Source organism: Ranitomeya variabilis, chromosome 2, assembly GCF_051348905.1.
Source record: "Ranitomeya variabilis isolate aRanVar5 chromosome 2, aRanVar5.hap1, whole genome shotgun sequence".
In the NCBI taxonomy this organism is placed as follows: domain Eukaryota; kingdom Metazoa; phylum Chordata; class Amphibia; order Anura; family Dendrobatidae; genus Ranitomeya; species Ranitomeya variabilis.
The window spans coordinates 375,129,841-375,144,475 of NC_135233.1; the positions used below are offsets into that span (position 1 = coordinate 375,129,841).

The 14,635-nt window shown below is 39.6% G+C and overlaps 1 long non-coding RNA gene across 1 annotated transcript; it reads right to left on the minus strand.

The window, feature by feature from the left end:
• Positions 1 to 11,474: 11,474 nt before the first annotated feature.
• LOC143809462 (uncharacterized) lies at positions 11,475 to 13,283 on the minus strand. The gene is made up of 4 exons (XR_013222282.1): positions 13,138 to 13,283; positions 12,496 to 12,525; positions 11,979 to 12,058; positions 11,475 to 11,718 (listed from the first exon to the last, which is right to left on the minus strand). It is a non-coding gene; the product is annotated as an uncharacterized LOC143809462 (long non-coding RNA).
• Between the last annotated feature and the right edge of the window lie 1,352 nt (positions 13,284 to 14,635).

Here is a 14,635-nt window from a genome sequence, read left to right on the forward strand (position 1 = left end):
TGTGAGAAGACTATAGGCAGAACCTGGAATAGGTTGGCACCACTCATGGCTGGCTTCTACCCGCTGTGCTCAGGTTGAGTGACAGTTCTCTCTCTATGTTCACAGCGATAAGCGAGCTGGAGGCAGTGCCATTCAGTTATGTCTCTCTCTATAATTCACTGCCAGCTCATCAAACTATATTTTTTTTTGCAATGCTTGAGCGTTTTTGAGAAAAAATATGCCTGGCTGCTATCGTGTAGCCAGACTCTGATTTATGCTGCCTGGGGTTTTGGCAGCATGAATCAAGTGATAGTTCCCCTTTAAAATAACTTGTAGTGACATCAAAGGCCTCGTCAAGCTGGTAGCTATGGCCTAGTGTGAAGAGCTCGAAGAGGAAAAGCACAACGGTGGAAGAGGTAAAGAAAAAGTGCAGAGAACAGGATGGCGTACTACAGGGTAGCGGGCAGGTAAGCGGAGAGGTGATATTGCTTACGAATTTCAAAAAACTGACCGTCACATCCAAACATAGATCAAGTGTGAACAGGTGCTGAACCTTAGAGTCACCAACTCGTACACAGTCAAACAAACAAGGCAGCACACTGTAGCGCCAAAACATGCAAACATGAAACATGAAAGATGAACTGCATTACTGCAATAGAAATATGAAAAAATGAGAGCGTTTAGCGCATAAAATGGCCAATTTACGTGCACCTGGTAGCCAATTTACGGCATCTCTCGTATTTCCTCGCTGAGAATAAACGTCTTCATCTGAATGGGTACCTGTGAAACCTCTTAGACTAAATTTCTCTCTCTCTGTGGAGGGGTAATGGACCTGCTGCGATTAAAACACCTGTGGCTATGAGGCGGAGGGCTCGGTCAGAAGACTAGTAAATACAAATTTCAAAAAAATGACCGTCACATCCAAACATAGGTCAAGTGTGAACAGGTGCTGAACCTAGAGTCACCAACTCGTACACAGTCAAACAAACAAGGCAGCACACTTCTAGTGCAGTAATGCAGTTCAACTTTCATGTTTCATGTTTGCATGTTTTGGTGCTACAGTGTGCTGCCTTGTTTGTTTGACTGTGTATGACTTGGTGACTCTAGGTTCAGCACCTGTTCACACTTGCTCTATGTTTGGATGTGATGGTCAGTTTTTTGAAATTTGTATTTACTAGCCTTCTGACCGAGCTCTCCGCCTCTTAGCCACAGGTGTTTTAATCGCAGCAGGTCCATTACCCCGCCACAGAGAGAGAGAAATTTAGTCTAAGAAGAGGTTTCACAGGTACCCATTCAGATGAAGACGTTTATTCTCAGCGAGGAAAGGAAAGTGTAGGACCTGGTATATGAGAGATGCCGTAAAGTGGCTACCAGGTACACGTAAATTGGCCAATGTATGTGCTTAGCGCTCTCATTTTTTCATAATTCTAGTGCAGTAATGCAGTTCAACTTTCATTTTTCATGTTTGCATGTTTTGGTGTTACAGTGTGCTGCCTTGTTTGTTTGACTGTGATACTCCTTACGGTAATTCTTTTTAATTGTTATATACACTCACCGGCCACTTTATTAGGTACACCATGCTAGTAACGGGTTGGACCCCTTTTGCCTTCAGAACTGCCTCAATTCTTCGTGGCATAGATTCAACAAGGTGCTGGAAGCATTCCTCAGAGATTTTGGTCCATATTGACATGATGGCATCACACAGTTGCCGCAGATTTGTCGGCTGCACATCCCAAAGATGCTCCATACAAGGCAGGATGGATCCATGCTTTCATGTTGCTTACGCCAAATTCTGACCCTACCATCCGAATGTCGCAGCAGAAATCGAGACTCATCAGACCAAGCAACGTTTTTCCAATCTTCTACTGTCCAATTTCGATGAGCTTGTGCAAATTGTAGCCTCAGTTTCCTGTTCTTAGCTGAAAGGAGTGGTACCTGGTGTGGTCTTCTGCTGCTGTAGCCCATCTGCCTCAAAGTTCGACGCACTGTGCGTTCAGAGATGCTCTTAGGCCTACCTTGGTTGTAACGGGTGGCGATTTGAGTCACTGTTGCCTTTCTATCAGCTCGAACCAGTCTGCCCATTCTCCTCTGACCTCTGGCATCAACAAGGCATTTCCGCCCACAGAACTGCCGCTCACTGGATTTTTTTTCCTTTTTCGGGCCATTCTCTGTAAACCCTAGAGATGGTTGTGCGTGAAAATCCCAGTAGATCAGCAGTTTCTGAAATACTCAGACCAGCCCTTCTGGCACCAACAACCATGCCACGTTCAAAGGCACTCAAATCACCTTTCTTCCCCATACTGATGCTCGGTTTGAACTGCAGGAAATTGTCTTGACCATGTCTACATGCCTAAATGCACTGAGTTGCCGCCATGTGATTGGCTGATTAGAAATTAAGTGTTAACAAGAAGTTGGACAGGTGTACCTAATAAAGTGGCCAGTGAGTGTATATACTAGATGGTGGCCCGATTCTAACGCATCGGGTATTCTAGAATATGCATGTCCGCGTAGTATATTGCCCAGTGACGTAGTATATTGCCCAGTGACATAGTATATTGCCCAGTTACGTTGTATACAGCACAGAGCCACGTAGTATATTGCCCAGTTATGTAGTATACAGCACAGAGCCACGTAGTATATTGCACAGCGACGTAGTATACAGCACAGAGCCACGTAGTACATTGCCCAGTTACGTAGTATACAGCACAGAGCCATGTAGTATGTTGCACAGCGACGTAGTATACAGCACAGAGCCACGTAGTGTCAGGGTCGTAACGACAAATACCCTTCCTTCACCAGTCATTCCAAATTAAACTATAAGCATGTGGTACCGGGTAAGAATGAGTCAGACAGGTAGCTGGTTCAATCTCAGTGCATGCTCATGTGACTATATGTCAGCCACGGTCACAGCAACAACTGGCTTTATTCTAAAATACACAATACTATATTGAGTGTTAGGGGAAGGCGTGCATTAGGCGGGGTTTGAACAGTATACGTCTAGTGCTCAATCTCCTCCTGATTCGCTGGACGTCTTCTGGTGGATTCTCCTTTTCTTCTCATTCCTTAAGTTTCGATTTCCAAAGAAATGACTCTTAACCCTTCGGTCACTAAACTGAAACGAAACTGAACACTGGCAGCCATCTTTAAATACAGTTACATTTGCATTAGCAAGGGAAAACTTATTGTTTCACAGTATAAGATATATAAAAGTACAAAAAGTATATAAGAAAATATATTTTCACCTTGACAGTAGTATATTGCCCAGTTACGTAGTATATTGCTCAGTTACATAGTATATTGCCCAGTGACGTAGTATTTTGCCCAGTGACGTAGTATATTGCCCAGCCACGTAGTATATTGCCCAGTGACGTAGTATATTGCCCAGTGATGTAGTATATTGCCCAGTGATGTAGTATACAGCTCAGAGCCACATAGTATATTGCCCAGTGACGTAGTATACAGCACAGAGCCACGTAGTATATTGCCCAGCCATGTAGTATATTGCCCAGCCACGTATGTCACAGGTTAAAAAATAAATATATACTCACCTTCCGAGGGGCCCCTTGTAGTTCTGTCGCCTGTGTTCGGTTCAGGCGGCAGCTTCCGGTCCGAGGGTGTGATGATGTCGCGGTCACATGACCATGACATCACGACAGGTCCTTGGCGCGCAGGGCCTGTGATGACGTCGCGGTCACATGACTGTGACGTCATGGCAGGTCCTTCTCGCGCAGACGTGCAGGGCCTTTGATGACGTCGCGGTCACATGACTGTGACGTCATGGCAGGTCCTTGTCGCACACCAACCTTAGCACAGGAACCTGCCGCTTGCATGGACCGGTCACCGAAGCGTCGGAAAGGTGACGGAAGGTGAGTATATAATAATTTTTTTTTTTAATTATTATTATTGACATTAGATGTTTTTACTATTGAGGCTGCATAGGCAGCCTCAATAGTAAAAACTTGGTCACACAGGTTTAATAGCGGCGGTAACGGAGTGAGTTACCCGCGTCATAACGCGGTCCGTTACCGCTGACACTAACCCTGTGTGAGCCATGACTGCGGGGATTATGGAGCGGGCGCCGAGCACTGACTGCAGGGGAGTAGGGAGGGACTAATCGGACTGTGCCCATCGCTGATTGGTCGCGACAGCCATGACAGGCAGCTGGCGAGACCAATCAGCGAATGAATATCCGTGATGGAAGTTGCCAACAGAAAGACGGAAGTACCCCTTAGACAATTATATATATATGTATATTCTAACGCATCGGGTATTCTAGAATATGCATGTCCCCGTAGTATATGGACAATGATGATTCCAGAATTCACGGCAGACTGTGCCCGTCGCTGATTGGTCGAGGCAACCTTTATGACATCATCGTCGCCATGGCAACCATTATGACATCTACGTCGATACTGTGCCCGTCGCTGATTGGTCGAGGCCTGGCGGCCTCGACCAATCAGAGACGCGGGATTTCCATTATGACATCATCGTCGCCATGCTGTGCCCGTCTCTGATTGGTCGAGGCCTGGCGGCCTCGACCAATCAGAGACGCGGGATTTCCAGGACAGACAGACAGACAGACAGACAGACAGACAGACAGACAGACGGAAAAACCCTTAGACAATTATATATATAGATATATATATATATATATATATATATATATATATATATGTATATATATATATATATATATATATATATACAGTGGGTACAGAAAGCATTCAGACCCCTTTAACTTTTTCACTCTTTGTTTCATTGCAACCATTTGGTAAATTCCAAAAAGTTAATTTTTCTTCACATCAATGTACACTCTGCACCCCATCTCGACTGAAAAAAAACAAATGTCGAAATTTTTGCAAATTTATTAAAAACGGAAAAACTGAAATATCACAGGGTTATAAGTATTCAGACCCTTTGCTTAGATACTCATATTTAAGTCACATGCTGTCCATTTCTTTGTGATCCACCTTGAGATGGCTCTAGTCCTTCATTGGAGTCCAGCTGTGTTTAATTAAACTGATAGGACTTGATTTGGAAAGGTGCACACCTGTCTATATAAGACCCCACAGCTCACAGTGCATGGCAGACCAAATGAGAATCATGAGGTCAAAGGAACTGGCCAAGGAGCTCAGAGACAGAATTGTGGCAAGGCACAAGGTTACAACAGAATTTCTGCACTACTCAATATTCCTAAGAGCACAGTGGCCTCCATAATCCTTAAATGGAAGAAGTTTGGGACCACCAGAAGTCTTCCTAGATCTGACCGTCCAGCCAAACTGAGCAATAGTGGGAGAAGAGCCTTGGTGAGGGAGGTAAAGAAGAACCCCAAGGTCACTGTGGATGAGCTCCAGAAATGCAGTAGGGAGATGGGAGAAAGTTCCACAAAGTCAACTATCACTGCAGCTCTCCATCAGTCGGGCCTTTATGGCAGAGTGGCCAGACGGAAGCCTCTCCCCCTCCACAGTGAAACATGGTGGCAGCATCATGCTATGGGGTGTTTTTTAGCTGCAGGGACAGGACGACTGGTTGCCATTGAAGGAAACATGAATGCGGCCAATTACAAAGATATCCTGCATGAAAACCTCTTCCAAAGTGATCTGGACCTCAGACTTGGCCAAAGGTTCACCTTCCAGCGAGACCCTAAGCACACACCTAAAATAACAAAGGAGTGCCTTTAGAACAACTCTGTGACCATTCTTGACTGGCCCAGCCAGAGCCCTGACCTAAGCCCAATTGAGCATCTCTGGAGAGACCTGAAAATGGCTGTCCACCAACGTTTAACATCCAACCTGACGGAACTGGAGAGGATCTGTGAGGAAGAATGGCAGAGGATCCCCAAATCCAGGTGTGAAAACTTGTTGCATCATTCCCAGGAAGACACATGGCTGCACTATCTCAAAAGGGTGCTTCTACTCAGTACTGAGCAAAGGGTCTGAATACTTATGACCATGTGATTTTTCAGTTTTTCTTTTTTAATACATTTTTAAAAATTTCTACATTTCTGTTTTTTTCAGTCAAGATTTTTTGAATTTACCAAATGACTGCAATGAAACAAAGAGTTAAAAATGTAAAGGAGTCTGAATATGTCCCATACCCACTGTATATATCTTCCCATGGCCATGTGTCTGAATAGTTGGAACCCAGTCCTGCTCTGACCCCATCTACATTGAGGTCGTCTGACAAAAGATGAAGTTTTAATACTGGAGTATGAGACTGTCCCGATTTGAGTACACCTTGTCGCGGTGGGATGGATTTTACGCCTTTTTAATTTTAAAAAAGTGCTTATTAAGTACCCTATGTTATTTATATGCTCTATTACTTTTTACTGACTTATTACAGGGCATATGATCATTTTGTTTTTATCTTAGGATTTATCTGTTAAATGGCTACAGTGTAAACATCCTCCTATATGTTGCATGTACATCAACTTATGTTCCGACTTAATTCTTTGGTTATACTATTTAATTCTTACCTTGTGCTCCTAAAGTCATATGTCACTTTTTTATATGGTTCCTATAATACCTATATTATTTTATTATAAATATTCCTTGATTTATTTAGCAGGAGCCTTTCTGCTTTGTCATTACACATTTTTCTATTCACAGCACTGTGACTCATTTTACTACCACACATGGCACCTGGTAGCAGATTCTTGTACCTTCATGAAATATCATAAATCAATGGTTTCTGCAATGGTAGATATAGAAAGGGCACTGCTTCTACCAAACTTATTCCAAAAAGCTAAAGTAACCACGTAATGAATTGTAAATAGTAGGAACAGACCCCAGAGAAAGGGACAAAGTGTCTTTTCCAAACATTTTAGATTTTTCTAATCTTACATTTGTAACACAATTGTGCACAATTTTTCTTATGTTTTTCAAATCATATAGGAAAACTATGGGGGGAAAAAGCATCCCAAAAACACATATAAATGCCAGAAGAAAAAGTCGAAAAAAGGACCATGTTTGGAGTACATGTTGCACCTTTGTGTAACATATTGAGTTTTTGTGCAGAAAAAAAAAAAACACTGCTATAAACATTAGAAAAATCATTTTCTTATTTTTTTGTAATTTTAGATGTTATTATTTTGGTATGTTTTTTCAATTCGTTAACAGGAATGAGAATGTACTAGCCTGACATTGGCAAAAAGGACACTGATTTGACTTCTATCCATATCAACCATAGCTCTATAGATGTGTTTGGCATATTCATCGGGAACTTTCAAGAAATACATAGACTCCTAACTTGCTGTAAACTTAGACTAACTTCCTTATTCCACACACATTGATGACTGCTCTAAAATGCAAGTCATCCCCCTAGAGAGAATAGAATGTTTTATTGATATGGTACAATTGTATCAGATCAGATATCGCACAGATTCCTTGTGTTACTATGATAACAGCAGTCATCTAGTCAGTGATGGCAGGTGAGGGAGCAGTACAGGGGCTTCTGTGAGGAGTCGGACGTGTCAGCTAACGTCCAAATTAACAAAAGATGCTTGGCCACTGGCTTAGAATTAGAATCACTGAGCTGTATACTAATTTTCTGTTCTCAATAGTGGTCCCAGACTGTATCATTACTGATCTGTAAACCAGCTTTCCCATTCTCGAAAGCAGTCTCAGAACATATCGCTATTGATCAGTTATCCAGATTTTCCAAGCTCAGCAGTAGTCTCATAGCACATCATCACTGCTCTGTAAACCAGCTTTCACAGTCTCAGCAGCAGTTTCAGAACGTATAATCACTGATCTGTAAACCTACTTTCCCAATCTCAGATCAGTCTCAGAACATATCATCATTGATCTGTTATCCAGATTTCCCAGTCTCAGCAGCAGACTCATAACACATCATCCTTGGTCTATAAACCAGCTTTCCCAGTCTCAGCAGAAGTCTCATAACACATCATCCCTGATCCGTACACCAGATTTCCCAGTCTCAGCAGCAGTCTCAGAATATATCATCACTGATCTGTAAACCTACTTTTCCAGTCTCAAAAGCAGTCTCAGAACATATCCTCATTGATCTGCTATCCAGATTTCTCAATCTCAGCAGTAGTCTCAGCACATCATCACTGCCACCGGAGTAAGCGCAGCGAAACGCGCGTCGGGGCTCCTGTGAGTTGGTTTAGGCGTCAGTATGGGTAAGAGACCTTGCTGTTTTGGCTAATGATATACTGTTATTTACTATGCATTGGTGATAATTCATGCACTGTTTTTGCTCTATTAGCCAGTTTATTCACATATTATTTACCTCTGCCCTGGTGATTTAAGGCTATATACATCTGCTATATATATCCGGACAAATGCACTATGCACTTTACTAAGGAGATGAACCTGTATACCTGGATATTTTTTCTATATCCTCACATTACATGCCATCCTCTGCATATGTGGTTAAATTGCTGCCCGCCTGTTCTTTACAGTACTAAATGTTTACTCAGTATGGATTTTTTAAACATGTATAGATTGTCATTGAATATTTTGTAACAATAAAGACTGTTTATATATAAATTTTTTGGTCTTTATTGGATTTAATATTGTATGAGCTTTTTGGTACATCCATATTATCACTAGGACATTTAAAGGTCTCTTTGGTTCTTATGAGACTTTCATCACTGATCTGTAATCCTACTTTAAAAAGCTCAGAAGCAATCTCAGAGCATATCATCATTGACCTGTTATTCAGATTTCCCAGTCTCAGCAGAAGTTTCATAGCACATCATCCCTGATCCGTACACCAGCTTTCCCAGTGTCAGCAGAAGTTTCATATCATGTCATCCTTGATCTGTACACCAGCTTTCCCACTGTCAGCAGAAGTTTCATAGCACATCATCCCTGATCCGTACACCAGCTTTCCCAGTGTCAGCAGAAATTTCATAGCACATCATCTCTGATCCATACACCAGTTTTCCCAGTCTCAGCAGAAGTTTCATAGCATATCATCTCTGATCCATACACCAGCTTTCTCAGTTTCAGCAGAAGCTTCATAGCACATCATCCCTGATCCGTACACCAGCTTTCCCAGTGTCAGCAGAAGTTTCATAGCATATCATCCTTGATCTGTACACCAGCTTTCCCAGGGTCAACAGAAGTTTCATAGCACATCATCTCTGATCTGTACACCAGTTTTCCCAGTCTCAGCAGAAGTTTCATAGCACATCATCTCTGATCCATACACCAGCTTTCCCAGTTTCAGCAGAAGTTTCATAGCACATCATCCCTGATCCATACACCAGCTTTCCCAGTCTCATCAGGAGTAGTCTCAGAAGATATCACTGATCTGTATATTTACTTTCCCAGTCTCTACATCAGTCTCAGGACATATCATCCCTATTATCCATCTATTCCAGTCTCAGCTAAAGTTTCAGATCATATAATGACTGAATGGGATTGCAATCTATTCTTCCATATGTTTGTGGCAATTATGAGAGCTGAGATACAGCTCAGTAGTGTGGTGTGAGCTGCCGTGATCCGAGCATCTAGAAAAGTTTTGGTACTATTTTAATTTTGAAGCATTGACTACATTAAGAAGTTGGGGAAGAATTGTGTGGACCGCAAGTTCTATTTCCAGGAATCATCATGGAGAAGAAGAACTTCAAAATACTGGAGATTGCTTGTGCAGGACTAGGGCACGTCTTTACTCAGAGTAAGTGCAGAGTGGACCACTAACGGTACAGTGTTCTGTCCAAGTCGTGCAGTGTCTGGAGTTTATGCCTCGCTGTTGTCTGTCATCTAAATGTTCAGGAGTGGCCCATACAGTTTGTAATAAGGGTTGTGCACATAATACTAATGAAATGTTCTCCACCTCAACAATTCTTAAATAACAAGTTGAACAGCTATAATTTTTTTCATTACCACCCCCAAACTCCCAATTGTTCAGACATAGAACGTTAAGTATTCCGCAGGACAAGAAAATGATATCATGAAAATTAAGCACACTTTTTTAAAAAGTACACATAAAAGTTACATAGTATTAGTTAATTTGTGAAAAAAAATATTTTTTTTCACACACAGTCAGAGTTAATGAAAAAGATGACATAAAATAAAAACGCTGTTTCATTTGGAGGCATTGGATGTTGAATTTTCTTATTATTATGCTTCATTTTCATATTTGCCCATAATTGAAATAATTAAAGAAGCCCTCCTCCTTCCATCAAAGTTGTTATCTTCTTAATATATTGCAATCACCATATTATATAGCACTGTGTCCTTACAACTGCTCATTTTGTCTTCCTACTTAGCTGTTTTCCATTACTTCTATTGCATCATATTATTATAAACTGACTAGCTGAAACCTTCTAAGCTCTATGTAGAAACAGGAGGTCTCTTTTCCCTGGATGAGTCATCATTAGAACTACAATTTTACATCACTAAGAAGTCCCTGTCAGCCCAGTTCCACCTCCTCTTTACCTCCTGACCCAGCTTCTCCACTTCTTTCCCCTGCCTGGACTTTGGAGCGAGGTAAGATTGTAGTTCTAATGATGACTCATGCAGGAAAAATCAACTTCCTATTTCTACATAGAGCTTAAAACAATTAATCTAGTCTGGTTTCATCATGTGTAGTCATAGACCTAATGTAAAGCAGAAGAATTAGCAGGGTAGAAGGGCAAAATGATCTATTGTAAGTACACAGAGTTATATGATATGAGGACTGCAATATATTAAGAGGATACTAATTTTGATGGGAGTGCTTTTTTAATTAAAAAAAAAAATAGAAAATACTGAAAGTTAGACTGAACCTTAAAGTGAAGGGTTATGCTAGGATGTCATATCTTCTATAGCTAGGTGGACCTACTTCATTGCCAAGATAAGTCCCCTACGTAAGGATGAAGGATGGCTGGAAGATCATTGTCTGATATGAGGAAACTGCAAAAATGTGCCATATTATTGTGGTTTTGTCCATCCATCAATTTTATTTATGGCACCAATTTTCTCTAAGACACTTATAGGAGCCCCTCAGTTTTGGGAGAGGTATTGAACTACAATTCTCCTGTGTGTTAGATGGGCAATACTTCCATGGCACCAGCCTCCATTCTGTGTTACTTATCAGAGAATGTTGAGGCCTAACATTCGGTCCTATAGTATTACAATTGACCCACAAAAGGTATGTTTTTGGGATGTCTGAGGAAAACCAGAATAGTTGGAACATGTCCAATTGATCATTGTGGGAACATGCAAATTCCAGTAAGATGTTGCCCTGGCTGGACTGGAACCCATAATCTGAATTCTCAATGGTCGCTAAAGTCAACAATGATGTTTTTTGAGATTTATAAAAAATCTAAGTTTTTCATTTTGTCTGTATATTTTAATAATGTAGAATATGTACAAATATTATTAATAATACTAATTATTATTATCATCATTATTATATTTAAATAGTATCAACATATTCCACATTTTATGCTTTTAACTATAAAGCAAAAAATGAGACAGTATACCAAAAGTAGAAAAAATACAAAATTCATAAATGGTTGCTTTATAAGTTTTTTTATTAGGGAGCCTTTACATACATAAATAACAATTGTGTTTTTTGAACATTTTCAGCATTAACCTCAGTAACATCAGGGCACATGCGCTAAAAAATTAATTCCAATGCCGAAATATGGTACAAATTCGCAAAGATACTTTATAACTGTAGAAATTCTGTAGATGGAGTTCAGGGTCCAAGTGATCAACATTATTTTCCAATGCAACAATTATTCTGGCAGCCGTCACCTCCTTTCTTGCACATGAAGGGCTGAAAGGAAAAAGTAAAAAAAAATGTTTTTAGTGAAAAAAATGACAAAATTGATTTTGAAAATACTAAAGAAAAATGAGAAAATTTCAAGCCTATAACAGTAGACGCAAGCAATAGAAATCAAGGGTTGTCGTGTGGACCGAGCTTTGGGAAGCCCAGTAGATGACATACAGAAGCTAGTTGGTGATGTTCTAGAATAAAAATATACAGTACATGGAGCTTAAAAACACAAAATGCAGAGAAAAATCTAATTTACTTACCACAATGCCACAACTACACAACATTGCAAGTAAAAGCAAGGCCACCATTACAACAATTGCAATTCCCCATCCTGGCACATCTAAAAGAAGAACAGACGGCATGTAATACATAGACAGTATATCGTGGAATGATATATATATAATATATATTTGAAATATATATGTAGCAGAATGTCCATGTTTTACGGAATATCTTTATTCTATCATGGACTGAACTCTGTTTTTCAGCCTGGAGCCACCAGTAGGGGGAGCTCAGGAGTTCACTGCATACAGTTTTATTATTGAGTCTGCAGTAAGCTCCTAAGCTCCCTTGCCATAGAGGCTACTATTTGCTATGCATCTAGGGCAAGTTTCTAAAGTCTGAGATAAGAGAAGGTGTTGCATAAGGCAACTTTTATTGACAGCTGAAATCTCATTAACCGCAATGTATTTTTACAAAAAAAAATTTCAGAAATCTCCCCCATTAGGTTCCCCTCTGTTTAATTACATCGGTATTTTTTCCTGTAAATATACTTACAGTTATAATTGTAAGTACAGTTCTGAGCATCTGTAGAAAAAAAATATAGTTAAAAAAGTACAAATCTGATTAAAAAACATTCCCATTATTATATAAATACATATTTTTGAATATGTAAAATTGGACTTAAATTTAACTGACTTGTATTACAAGAAGTTACATTATTGCCTCTAGAGTCAATGACGGACTTGGTTATAAAAATGTTACTAACAATTAATTTGTTTGAAATGTTTGCGAAATAATCACAATTACGTATATACAAATAGTCATGAAATTGATAAAGAAAGTTTAAATCTTATGGTATTAAATCTCAGTTTGATATTTGTAAATTTTGTCTTGAATTACTCAACTTTTTTAACCAAAAAATTAAACTTTTATCACAACTCATACATTATATCTAATTTTTGGCTTCAGTTCTTCAGTCTTAAGAACTAACGAAGAACAATTCAAATTTCGAAATGTATAATTTTCAATGGAGCCTCTCTCAATACAATAGCCAAGTAAGAAGACATTAGAAAATCCTTGTATTTTTTATTTTTTTTTAAAGATGTAAATAAGCCAGTCTCATTGCTGATCTCCAGCCTGGCCGGTAGCCTCTTTTAGACATCTACCATCAAGCCACCATCCCCATGGAAAACTTACCTGCAGTCTGCAGACTCAGGATTGCAAAAATGGCAAGAGACAAAAGAGTTGTCTTGGTCAAGGACTTTTGAGCTGCCATGTTGATTTTAATGTCAAGTTGGATAGCTTGTTAGCTGAAGAGGAGACTATGAAGTTTCTGATGCTCCTTGCCTTGGATCTTCCTCTTTATATAGTGCACCAGGACCTGATCATGACATAATGTTATACTGTGTGCACCCAGGACATTCCCAAATGTATGAGTGGCAGAGTAAAGACAGAATAATTATAGAGCTCAGACAACTGGCATCTTTTTATTGAGTTTTTATTATAAAGAATATGAAGTATGGTTCTTTCTACTCTAAACTATTTCAAATATAGGCCAACAATTAATTTAATTGTCCAACGTGTACATTGCAACTAATGGAGTAATTAAACATGTGCACAATTTCATAAAAGATTATTGTATTTTCTTTCGAATCGTACAACATATTTCATAAATTGGATAAGTTTGTCTGTTTGATCAATTTTAACTTGTAAAGAAAAAGGACAACATTTATTTTAAGGAGGTTACTATTTTAGAAAATGTTGAAGTATTACATTGTGGAATTGTGAAAGAGGGTCTCTGACTGTAGAGGTCGCGTCCTAAATTACTAAAACAACCCATTGATTTGAGTGGGAAATGTGTCGAGATGAGTTGATCTTTTGACACTCTAATTCTTCTGGGTCACCGAATTTTCAAAAAAATAGGATGCATGTAGAATAAATTTGAAAGACAGGGTCTTTATATGATTTGAAGCAACAACACTTGGGGATGCTAACAATGCTGTCCAGAGATGGGATCTGTAGTGTGCAAATAATGTAAGAGGTCACAGTGAAGGAAATCTCGTTCTTCCAATAGGGAATATCACAAGTATGGTTCCCAGCCATATAAGGTCCAATATCCACTAGATAGGCTAGGATAAATCATGTAATCTCAAACCTACAGGACATTATAGAAAAGCCCACACAACCAAGAAAAAAATCATTAGTTCACTCTCTCACACTTCAGCAGTGTGTGAAATTTTGCCATGCAAATTGTTAAAATTCATACCATGCAAATTGTTAAAATACTGCGAATTTTAGGAATTTCGACTCAAAAATGATCCTCCAATAATCGATCCACTCTTAATGCTTAATTTCCCCTGTCATGGCACTTAAGGGAAAGTGAACATTTCCAGGTATTCCAACATACAGTTGTGCTCAAAAGTTTACATACACCGGCAGAATTTTTGTGCTTTCTTGACCTTTTTTCAGAGAATATGAATGATAACACCAAAACTTTTTCTCCACTCATGGTTAATGGTTGGCTGAAGCCATTTGTTGTCAAACTACTGTGTTTTCTCTTTTTCAATCATAATGACAAGCCAAAACATCAAAATGACCTGATCAAAAGTTCACATACCCTGGTGATTTTGGCCTGATAACATGCACAGAAATTGACACAAATGGGTTTGAATGGCTACTAAAGGTAACATTCTCC